The 12,496-nt window shown below is 31.3% G+C and overlaps 1 protein-coding gene across 3 annotated transcripts in view; it reads right to left on the bottom strand.

Moving 5' to 3' along the window:
* Positions 1 to 283: 283 nt before the first annotated feature.
* The window catches only part of LOC105772509 (uncharacterized), a 54,636-nt gene continuing 42,423 nt past the window's right edge, over positions 284 to 12,496 (bottom strand). For 2 of the 3 annotated variants that reach the window (XR_008196886.1, XM_052632568.1), the window contains one exon: positions 1,828 to 2,071. The gene's annotated coding sequence lies outside the window, so the exon portion shown is untranslated. Of the gene's footprint in view, positions 676 to 1,827; positions 2,072 to 12,496 lie in introns of those variants that run through there. The other variant, XM_012593799.2, reaches the window with a different exon arrangement.

Raw genomic sequence — 12,496 nt, 5'->3', positions numbered from 1 at the left:
CATTGAAGATTGCAGACTCGTTTTCTCCTTAGCTTATTTCTGAAATTTTGACTTATGTAATACAAATCATAAAGTGCATCTTGATTTGTTTTTACCAATTGTATACATTTAATGTTGGATTTTGTAAGTATCTAAATCTGGTTTCGGTGGTGAAAATGGTAAAGGATTGTTTTCACCACTAAGTACTGAAATTTGTTTTCAATATTTGGAGTAAAAAAATTATATCAAATTGAATATCAAAATCAAGTACTTAATTGAGATAAAACAAAACTTGAGTATCAAATTGAAACCTGAACATTTAAAATTCAAAGGAATCCAATCCAAAATTCAAAACATAGATTGAAATAAATCCAGATTTTCTTGTGGGGAGGCTAAGTTGAGAGGCAGCGACTCTACCTAGAACTGAGAGATGATTAGGAAACCTAAGCCACTTGGAGAGCTAGGTATGATAATCTACCAAGCCCACATCATCAAAAATTAGGCTAAACCACCTACCCACTATTTACATGAAATAAAATATTAGATTTTCCTTTCTAAATATAATTTTTACAAAATCAAAAACCTAATCAACCCTTAAATGTCTCTAAATTTCTAATTCGACCCCTCTTCTATTGCTCATGCTCCAATTTAATCATTTTCTACTTGTCTTTGAATTAATGCATCCGAATTTCGTTCCTGACAAGATTTAAACATAAAATTCACCAATTAACAAGAATTAATTCAAGAATAAATTGATTTGAACACGTAAAATATACCAAATAAACATGCTATCAGAAGTAAATATCAAAATCCTTTGTTTAAATGTAAAAGTGAGAAAACAATAACAACATTATGAATAGAAGACCCAAACTGATCCAAAGACTTCAAAAAAAAAAAAGAGAGAGAGAGAGCAAACACCAGAGATCTATATAAACAGAAATTACATCAATAAAATTACATCAATAACATGACAAGAAACGACCAATAATCCAAAGCAACTAACATTACACTACAAATTAAATTCATAGGCTCCAACAAGAATTTCATTATGCATTTAGGCACAATAAAACATATTTGCGATTTGGGTATAAACCAAAACTTTAAAAAACAAAACAAACAAGAAGTCAGTCATATATATTGACAAAATTCATACAAAAACAAAACAAACAATAGGTCAGAATTCTCCCCCACTTTCATATTTTCGTATGTATACATTGAGAATCGGAAAAAAAAAGAGACAAGGAACAGAAGTAGAGGTGCCCATGGGTCGAGCGGCCTGGCTCGGCCCGACGGCTCGCCCGAAATATGGGAGTGTTCGGGTAAAAATATAGGCCCAAAATATAGGTTTGGCCAAAAAAACTAGGCCCGTTTAGAAAACGGGCCGGGCCTCGGGCACCACTTTTTTGGCCCGGCCCGAATATAACAAATATATTTTTAAATTTTTTAATTTTAAAATATTTTAAAATACTTTTTTTAATTTTTTTAAAAATAAATTTTTGGTGTTTATTAAAAAATGGGCTAGGTCGAGCCGGGCTCGGGCTTAGGATTTTTTTTGGGCGGGCCGAAATTTTTTTTGAGCCCGACTCAAACCCAGCCCATGGACACCTCTAAACAGAAGTCAAAGCAGAATTCTTCTAAATCGGTCTACCTAACAGTGAAAACATAATCATGCACTGCATATGCATACAACGTGATAACACCTTGTACCATAAATGTGAAATTGTACATGCACACTATGTATGAGCTTACACAATATTGAGGCATCTTTAAAACTTGTACATTTTGTAGTTTTAACTTACTTTTCTCTGCTTTGTCAATGTGTCAGTATCGATATTCAGAAGCCAAAGGTTTGCGAAAAGCTCGTTTCTTATGTCAAAATATTAATATAACATTATTCATTCAATATGAATTACAAAAATAAATTTACAATAATTATAAAAAGTTTATATATTCCTTAGTACACTGCTTCATGCACGTTGGGTTTATATAACTCTTCCAAACAGTATGCATGATTGACACAACCGTCAAATAGATCCACAAAAAAATTTGGTAGGGCCTCGCTCAACTTTCTCACGATCCTAATCTTGCCAATCTACAAAAATAAACAATTTAAGTAGAATTTAGTAACAAAACTAAATAGAATATTATCAGAAATATCGAAATCTTACTTTTATTTCCCCGCATTCATTTGCATATTCATTGTAATGCCGGAGAACATTTGAGCAGAATCGTACAACAGCAGCAGCGCTCAAGAGTTCGTAACTCTTTCGGCTATAGTCATATACTTTATACAGCATCGGTTTGCCATACAAAGAATGTACCCAGTTACTCAAATTTCTATCTAAACTCATCTAAAGAATAATTAAAATTGTTAAGCTCAAATACTCCTCTCTTTAGGAGATAATCCAGATTGATAAGAAACCGACACTTATCAACGTCTTCCCAAATAAAAGGCGAATCAAGTAAGCACCTAGGGCTCATGTAATCCCTGTCAATGTGGACATAAACATGCAAGTAAACCCCAAAAAAACTATGAAATTAAAATAAAAATACAATAATCAATCAACTTACAAAAATTTAGACTTAAGATAACGAAAAAAAACTCAGTTCAAAAGACAAATTGAAACAATCATAATCTGGCTTATCTGACCCAAACGGGTAATTTATGATGTCGTCCATCAATTTTTTAAGTTCTTCACTGTCATCATCCATCTTGCTCCTTGGTCCATCTAAATTAGGTAAAACTTTTACCCGACATTCAAAACCATTCCTCGTAATAAACAAACATTTAATTGGGTTTTCCGTACAAATGCTTTTACATCTACTTTTATCAGTTTTTCTAGCCCAAATACGGGCAGCATCTAGAAATATATTTACAAAATCCCTCCTAATATAACTAAACCAGCTAGCCCTATTCCTCTGTGAACGCCTATGTTTCCAGTCACTCTTCTGTTTTTCAAAAAATTCCATTATATTTAAATAATATTCAAACGCAAGCAGATATTTCTTTTCATGACATACGATTTGATAACAACTGAGTAAGTCGTCATCATTGGCATGTTTAACCAAGAACTTGTACATTCTAAGAGCTCTGTCTTATCTTCATAAGTCAGAAAAGTTGAAGGAATTTCTTTATTTAAAAATTTTAAGACACCCTTATACGTATCTAAATTATAATCATTGATAACACAATGTGGTACATCCATAGCTGTGGGCCTACAGCAAACTAGAAACAAAAATGACTATAGAGAAGTGGAGAAGCTATGTTCAATGGAATTGTTTTCAACCAGGAAAAAAAGAAAGGGTATCAAAGCAAGTTGGCCATTTATATAAGAATCAAAATATAAACATCAGGCACAAAAAAATCAGTATATATATTCATTCAAATCAATACATGAACTGTTCTAAAAAATTTAGATTCTAAAAGAGTAAAAAGTACCTACTGATGAATTTTTTTACTGAATCATATAGTTTACCAACAAGAACATACTAATTAGCAAGCAATAAAACTGTTTGACTGAATAAATAAAATGTATCATAGATGCTCAATTGATTATGTTATAATCAATATATGAGTATGACATTACGACGAGACTATAATGTAAATAGATGTAACCATCTAAATTAAAATAAAACTAAGTCCTGATTAAAATAAAACAAAGATTGTACTGATTAACAAGAAAGAAGGTTTTGCAATAGGCCTGGGCGTGCTCATGGGTAGTGCAAATAGGGACGGAGATGTGAGTGTCAAAAATAATTATTGAGGGCGATACATAATCGGTAATAAAGAAAAGCAACAAAGAAAAACCAAATAAATCAGAGATTGGAGTGTATTTGGGATATCAAGCCACATATAAACAGATTCAGACTCTTGAGATACAAATATACGAGTCTACCGGCAAATCAACTCACCCATTTCCTAGCTACTGAAAGTTTTAAATGAAGGGAAACGGTTTACTTGGAAGATTCGATTCTAACTTCGTTGTGCAAAAAATGAAGAAGTTGGCGAGGAAGCCGAACTGAGTGAGACGACGATACTCTAGAAGAAAGAACGACAATGGGAATTTCTTAAGGTTTTTGAATTTTTTCGGAGATTGGGTATCAGGCTTTGACTGTCTGGGCTCTTTCAGTGAGTTTCTTGGTTTAATTTTTATTATCTATGCGCAGCCCGTTTTGACTTTTTTGGGCTGACCTTTATTTGTTTTCTTTAGTTTATTTCTTAATAAAGCCCAGTTGGTTTATTAAAAAAAATCAAGATAATTAAAAAAGTAAAAAAGACATAAAATATTTTTAAATTTCAATATAATTAAAAATTTAAATTTAAATTAAATATATAAATTATTTAAATGCATGATCAGTTTTTGAATATTAACTTCTTTATACAATATTATCTTGATTTACATAAAATAATTTACAAAGATTGATGTAAATTTGAATATTTTCTCGATTAAAATTTATTACTTTTAATCATAACTTTTTATTATTAAGAAAAAAAGTATTTAAAGAAAAAATATATAAACATTTAGAAACCAAAATCAATTCTATTAATTAATGGATGTAAGTCGATTGAGTATTATTGTCAATGCAGGGAGCATGATCGGGAATAGACATCCATATGAGGTGACTTTTTTTTAAGAAAATATTATTATTAATAGTAATTATGGACAATGATAGAACGAAGACATAATATATAGTACAAACAATAAATAAATCACCACAAACCAATATCCAATTACATAAACAAGATCAAAGTTTCAACAAAGATAATTGACAGTGTCTTCAAAGTTTTTCCTTCACCATCAACATGGATTATAACTCAACTCTATACCCCGATGTGTTCCAGCTAAAGCTTAAGGGAAAATTACCAATAAAAGCCCCTTTTATTTTTAAATCTATCGAAATGGGCTAGGTCCTAAATTAATTACCGAAATTTGCCAATTTCTCCCAAAACGCGTCCACGTCAGCGCGTTACCAGGGGATAAAACAGGAAAACCCTTCCTCAAGGAAGTGTTTTTCCCGTGTCTGCTACAGTACCAACGGGTTAACTCCCCAACGGTAAAAAAAACTATAAAACCCCCATTTTATTTTTTTTACATTTAAATCCTTTCCATCTTCTTTCAAAGCTCTCTTTAATTTTTTTCGAAAAAGCTCTAATTTTATTTTTTGATAGTGTTAGCAATGGCTAGAGAATTAATTCGTCTCGATAATAAACACATATTCATCGAATAAATTAAAATGGTAAATGTTAAATTTAATTTTTAAATATTATTTAAGATTTTTTTCATTTATGAAATTTTTAATAATTTTTATTTCTTATAAAAGTCTTTAGATCGGATATTGTAATGCTATATCCGTAATATGCCTGGTCCTCCATCACCGTTGATAGAAAATTACCTGCAGGAAGCGGGTTTTTGGCACGTGGCGACGATAGGCCGGGGATGAAAATTGGACCCGAAACTCATTAGTGCGTTGATAGAGAGGTGGAGACCCGAGATGCACACATTTCATCTTCCATGTGAAAAGTGTACTATCACTTTGGAAGACGTGAATTTGCAATTGGGATTATCGGTGGACGGGTACGCAGTCACCGGGTCCGTTCAATCTGGTGATTAGGGAACGGTATGCTACGAGCTTTTGGGTGCTATTCCGAATAATATTAACGGAGGTCGAATCGAGATGAGCTGGTTATTAGACACATTCCCAGAGCTGGATGATTATTCTACTAAACTAACAAGAATACGATATGCTCGGGCATATATTCTTAAGATAATTAGAGGTTATCTAATGCCGGACTTGTCACGAAACCTTGTACATTTGAGATAGCTACTGAAACTCGTTGATTTTAGAGCAACTAGTGAATTTAGAGGGATCTACCGTGTTGGCAACATTGTACCGGGAGATGTGCGGGGCGACACGAACGAACAAATCGAAAATCAAAGGTTGCCTATCATTACTGCAATCATGGGCACGGTTTCGCTTTTCATTTTTACGTAATGGAGTGGACCACCCATATACATTCCCACTAGTAATCATGGCCACGTCGTTCGGGTTAGAGAAGCCAGAGTATGATCGTTTCAATTTGTCTCCTGAACTGAGATGTTTCCTTTGTTATCTCAAGTCTAAATTTTTGTAAGTTGATTGATTTTTTGTATCTTCATTTTAAGTTCATAGTTTTTTTTAGGCTTACTTACATGTTTATGTCCACATTGACAGGGATTACATGAGCCCCAGGTGCTTACTTGATTCGCCTTTTATTTAGGGAGACGATAATAAATGTCGTTTTCTTATCAATCTGGATTATATCCTGAAAAGAGGAGTATTTGAGCTTAACAATTTTAATTATTCTTTAGATAAGTGTTTAGATGGAAATTTAAGTAACTGGGTACATAATTTGTTTACTTACATGTTTAGACGTTGATAACTGGATTACATTGTACCGCATGTCCAAATGGAACGACGCAGCCATGGTTATGAGTGGAAATGTATATGGGTGGTCCACTCGAGAACGTAAAAATGAAAAGTGAAATCTTGCCCATGATTGCAGTAGTGATAGGCAACCTCTAATTTTCGCTTTATTCGGTCGCGTCGTCCCGCAAATCTCCCGGTACAATGTTGACAACACGGCAGACCCCTAACTAAATTTACCAGCTGCTCTAAAATCAACGAGTTTCAACAGTCACCTCAGATGTATAAAGTTTCGTGCCAAGTCTGGTATCAAATAACCTACAATTATCTCAAAGAATGTATGCCCGAGCATATCATATTCTTTCTAATTCAGTAGAATCATCATCCGGCTCTGGGAATGTGTCTCGTAACCAGCTCATATCGATCTGACCTCTATTAATATTATCCGGTATAGCACCCAAAAGCTCATAGCATACCGCTCCCCAATCACCAAATTGAATGGACTCGGTGATTACGTACCCGTCCACCGGCAATTCCAATTGCAAATTCACGTCTTCTAAAGTGATAGTACACTCTCCACATGGAAGATAGAATGTGTGCGTCTCGAGTCTCCACCTCTTTATCAATGCACTAATGAGTTTTGGGTCCAACTTGCACCCCCGGCCTCTCGTCGCCACGTGCCAAAAACCTACTTCTCGCAGGTAATTCTCTATCAACGGTGATGGAGGACCAGGTATATTACGGATATAATATTACAATATCCGATCTACATACTTTTATAAGAAATAATAAAATAAAAATTATTTAAAATTACATAAATGAAAAAAATCTTAAATAGTATTTAAAAATTAAATTTAACACTTACCATTTTCAGTTGTTCGACGAAAATGTGTTTATCATCGAGACGAATTAATTCTCCGGCCATTGTTAACACAATCAATTTTTTTGATTTAAAAAAATAAATTCAAAAAAATAAAATTAGAGCTTTTTCGAAAAAAATTAAAGAGAGCTTTGAGAGAAATTTGAGAGAATATTGAAAGATTGAAGATGAAAATGATTTAAGTGTGAAAAAAATGAAAGGGACATTTTATAGTTTTTTTACCGTTGAAGGGTTACCAGCGGTAAAAAAATAGCCGTTGGTACTGTAGTAGACACGGGAAAAATGCTTCCTCAAGGAAGCATTTTTCTGCTTTATCCCCTGACAACGCGCTAAGGTGGACGCATTTTGAGAGAAATTGGTCCATTCCGATAATTAATTTAAGAACTGACTCATTTTGATAATTTTGAAAATAAAAAGGAGCTTTTATTGATAATTTCCCCTTAAGCTTCAATCGGAACGCATTGGGGTATAGAGTTGAGTTATAACCCATGTTGATGGTGAAGGAAAAACTTTGAAGACACTGTCTATTATCATTGTTGAAACTTTGAACTTGTTTATGTAATTGGATATTGGTTTGTGGTGATTTATTTATTGTTTGTGCTATATCATATGTCTTCGTTCTATCGTTGTCTATGATTACTATTAATAATAATATTTTCTTAAAAAAAATTAACCTTATATGGATGTATGTTCCGATCATGCTCCTGCATTGACAATAATACTCAATCGACTTACATCCATTAATTAATAGAATTGATTTTGGTTTCTAAATGTTTATATTTTTTTCTTTAAACACTTTTTTCTTAATAATAAAAAGTTATAAATAAAAGTAATAAATTTTAATCGAGAAAATATTCAAATTTACATCAATCTTTATAAATTATTTTATGTAAATCAAGATAATATAGCATAAAGAAGTCAATATTCAAAACCGGTCATGCATTTATTATATAAATATTGAATTGATTATATTTTATTTGTAGAACTTCCACTTTCTAATACTAACAACTTTAAATAATTTATATATTTAATTAAAATTTAAATTTTAATTATATTAAAATTTAAAACATTTTATCTTTTTTTACTTTCTTAATTATCTTGATTTTTTTTAATAAACCAACTGGGCTTTATTAAGAAATAAACTAAAGAAAACAAATAAATGACAACCCAAAAAAGTCAAAACGGGCTGCGCATAGACAATAAAAATTAAACCAATAAACCCACTGAAAAAGCCCAGTCAGTCACAGCCTGACACCCACTCTCCGAAAAAATCCAAAAACCTTAAGAAATTCCCCTTGTCGTTCTTTCTTCCAGAGTATTGTCGTCTTACTCAGTTCGGCTTCCATGCCAACTTCTCCATTTTTTGCACAACGAAGTTAGAATCGAATCTTCCGGGTAAAACGTTTCTTTTCGCTGAAAACTTTCAGTAGCTAAGAAATGGGTGAGTTGATTTGACGATAGACTCGTATATTTGTATCTCAAGAGTCTAAATCTGTTTATATATGGCTTGATATCCCAAATACACTCCAATCTCTGATTTATTTGGTTTTTCTATGTTGCATTTCTTTATTACCGATTATGTATCGCCCTCAATAATCATTTTTGACACTCACATCTCTATCCCTATTTGCACTGCCCATGAGCATGCTCAGGCCTGTTGCAAAACCTTCTTTCTTGTTGATTAGTACAATATTTGTTTTATTTTAATCAGGACTTAATTTTATTTTGATTTAGATGGTTACATCTATTTACATTGTGATCTCATTTATTGAGTCGTATTGTCATACTCATATATTAATTATAACATTATCAATTGAGCATCTTTGGTATATTTTATTTATTCAGTCAAACAGTTTTATTGCTTGCTAATTAGTACGTTCTTGCTGATAAACTATCTGATTCAGTAAAATATTTCACTATTAGGTACTTTTTACTCTTTTAAAATCTAGGCTTTTTAGAACAGTTCGTGTACGAATTTGAATGAATATATATACTTTTTTTTGTGCCTGATGTTTATCTTTTGATTATTATATAAATGGCCAAGCTTGCTTTGTTACCTTTTCTTTTTTTTTTCTTGGTTGAAAATAATTCCATTGAACATAGCTTCTCCACTTCTCTATAGTCATTTTTGTTTCTGGTTTGCTGTAGGCCCACAGCTATGGATGTACCACATTGTGTTATCAATTATTATAATTCAGATACGTATAAGGGTGTCTTAAAGTTTTTAAATAAAGAAATTCCTTCAACTTTTCTGACTTATGAAGATAAGACAGCAGCTCTTAGATTGTACAAGTTCTTAGTTAAACATGCCAATGATGATAACTTACTCAGGTGTCATCAAATCGTATGTCATGAAAAGAAATGCCTGCTTGCGTTTGAATATTGTTTAAATATAATGGAATTTTTTGAAAAACAGAAGAGTGACTGGAAACATAGGCGTTCACAGAGGAGTAGAGTTAGCTGGTTTAGTTATATTATGAGGGATTTTGTAAAGATATTTCAAGATACTGCCCGTATTTGGGCTAGAAAAACTGATAAAAGTATATGTAAAAGCATTTATACGAAAAAACCCAATTAAATGTTTATTTATTACGAGGAATGATTTTGAATGTCAGGTAAAAGTTTTACCTAATTTAGATGGACCAAAGAGCAAGATGAATTATGTCATTGAAGAACTTAAAAAATTGATGGATGTCATTATAAATTACCCGTTTGGGTCAGATAAGCAAGATTATGATCGTTTCAATTTGTCTCCTGAACTGAGATATTTTCTTCGTTATCTCAAGTCTGAATTTTTGTAAGTTGATTGATTTTTTATATCTTTATTTTAATTTCTTAGTTTTTTTGGGGTTTACTTGCATATTTATGTCCCCTGACAACGAGCTGACGTAGATGCATTTTAAGGAAATTGGCCCATTCCGATAATTAATTTAGGACCTGGCCCATTTCAATAATTTTGAAAATAAAGAGGTTTTTATTAGTAATTTCCCCAAACCTTAAGAAAAGAGAAAGTCAGCTCTGATACCAAGCGGGGGTGGAAGGAAGGGTTTATAGAGTATGAGTGGAAGGGAATATAAACTCTTTGATTACAAAAGGAAAGTTTACAAAAGAGAAAACTAAAAAGTAAGGTAGTTAGAAATTTATAAGATGTTATACAATTGAGCTTTCCTCCCTATTTATAGAGGAATTCTAAAAATTCTATACAATTGTATTTTGAATCCCGTACAGTGTTTCTGATAAGGACTCGGCTTCTTTGTGGATGTGGTTGCTTCCACGTCTCCATCTTTTTGCATGGCTATTTTTTATCTTCCATAATTAACTATTCCTAAAAATTGTGAAAGATGTTTTTTATCTTCTATTTTTTCAGGAAATTCTTTTATTTTTACAAATCGAGTGTCAGTTTAAAGATAAAACTTGTGATCATATTACGCATATAGACTCTAGAAATGAAACAACATTTCATCTCTGAGTAAGGGTATTAATAGTCTTGTTCATATAACTTCTTTTTATTTTGGTAGGTTATTTAGTAAAGTACATTCTGTAGAAGAAAAATAAATAACTTAGGAAATATAAAAGATTTAGACTTAAATCATGAGTCTAAAGAAATATTAACTAGTGTTAATAATAAATTAGATCAAGTTTTAATAATAACAATAAAGAAATATTTTATTATTGTAAAAATAAAAGAATTTCTGAAAAATAGAAGATAAAAACATCTTTCATAATTTTTAGGAATAGTTAATTATGGAAGAACCTTTTTCCAAAATTAGCTGAAAAATAGGAGGATTATATGATAAATTAAAAAGAATATTTGTTTTTGTTGGACTAAACAAGACGAAGAAGTTGCAAAAATATAAAATGAAATTACTTATAACCCAAAGGTTTATTTACCTAAAAAGGAGATAAACTAATTTTAGAAACCGATGCATCACAATATTATTGGGGATGTATTCGAAAGCCAAAATAGCTAATAATAATGAAGAACTAATATGTGGATATAGCTCAGAAAATTTAAACCTAATGAGGTTAATTATATTATTTATGAAAAAGAATTGCTAGCTATTAAAAAAGGGATAAAAACTTTCCTTATTTATTTAGCACCTGAAAAGTTTATTATAAGAACTGATAATCAGACAGTCAAACAGTTTTTAACTAACAATAGTTTAGAAACTGTTCCTAGAAGAATTAGGTGGTATAATGATTTATGTACTTTTAATTTTGAAGTTTTTTATATTAAAAGTGATGAAAATCTACTTGCTGATTTTTTGAGCAGGCCTTATGGATAGAGGTAAACAACCTCTAATAGTTGGTGAATGGACAACCGTTCACAAAAAACCCAATAAAGGGAAAGCAGAATCAAACTCCAAAAAAGGATTTGTACCTGCACAAAAACTATTTTATCCTAACCAAGGATATTATGTGTCTTATCCAATGGTAAACCAACCACTTGGAACAAATATTTTAAATTACCCTATGGTAAATCAACCAATGAGAAATACTTTTTCATTAACCCCAAACACGGTGAGTCAATTAAATTGGTCCCAAAATCCGAATTCAGTATCACAAACAAGTTATGCTGAAGTCATTAAGGGAGCTGAAAATTTGTTGAATCAACAACAAATTCAAGATTTAAAAGATCTTTCAAAAATTAAAGATTTTTATAATCCTGGTTTATCACCAGAATTTTATGATTTTATAAATGAGATATGGAAAACTCATATTTCAAACCAAAGAGCTGATTTCCGAAGAGCTCTTACCAAATTTTCATCTTTCTTAGTTGAAAAAATAACTAAAGAAAATGAAGCTGAAGATTTATTATTAAAATCTATTTTATATACAGAATGGGATGAATTCCAGTTAGAATTCATTGATATTAAGGAGATAAACAATCTTCTTGATATTATTCAATATTTTATTCATAAAGGAAAAACAATTCTATTATGAATAAAGTATTTAGAATATGTATGTATAATAAAGCTAGGAAATTATTACCAGAGAAATATTCATAAAATAAATAAAGAAATTTGCGACAACAAATTCAATTTCAAAAGCTTTTTTCGAATATTTTCTACAAGCATATGTTTTTACCGATTATTTAGATAATGAATTTCCTACTTTAAAATACGACTTGATCATGAACCATTTGATATAACCAATATTGAATGGGGTTTTACTAAAGAAATAGTTGTGCAAAATCTCTCTTTTCATCTCTTAAAAGATTTTCCAGCCATT

This window comes from Gossypium raimondii, chromosome 6 (genome assembly GCF_025698545.1).
Source record: "Gossypium raimondii isolate GPD5lz chromosome 6, ASM2569854v1, whole genome shotgun sequence".
Classification (NCBI taxonomy): domain Eukaryota; kingdom Viridiplantae; phylum Streptophyta; class Magnoliopsida; order Malvales; family Malvaceae; genus Gossypium; species Gossypium raimondii.
The sequence above is the reverse complement of the archived record's forward strand: the minus strand, read 5'-3'. Positions and strand labels throughout refer to the sequence as shown.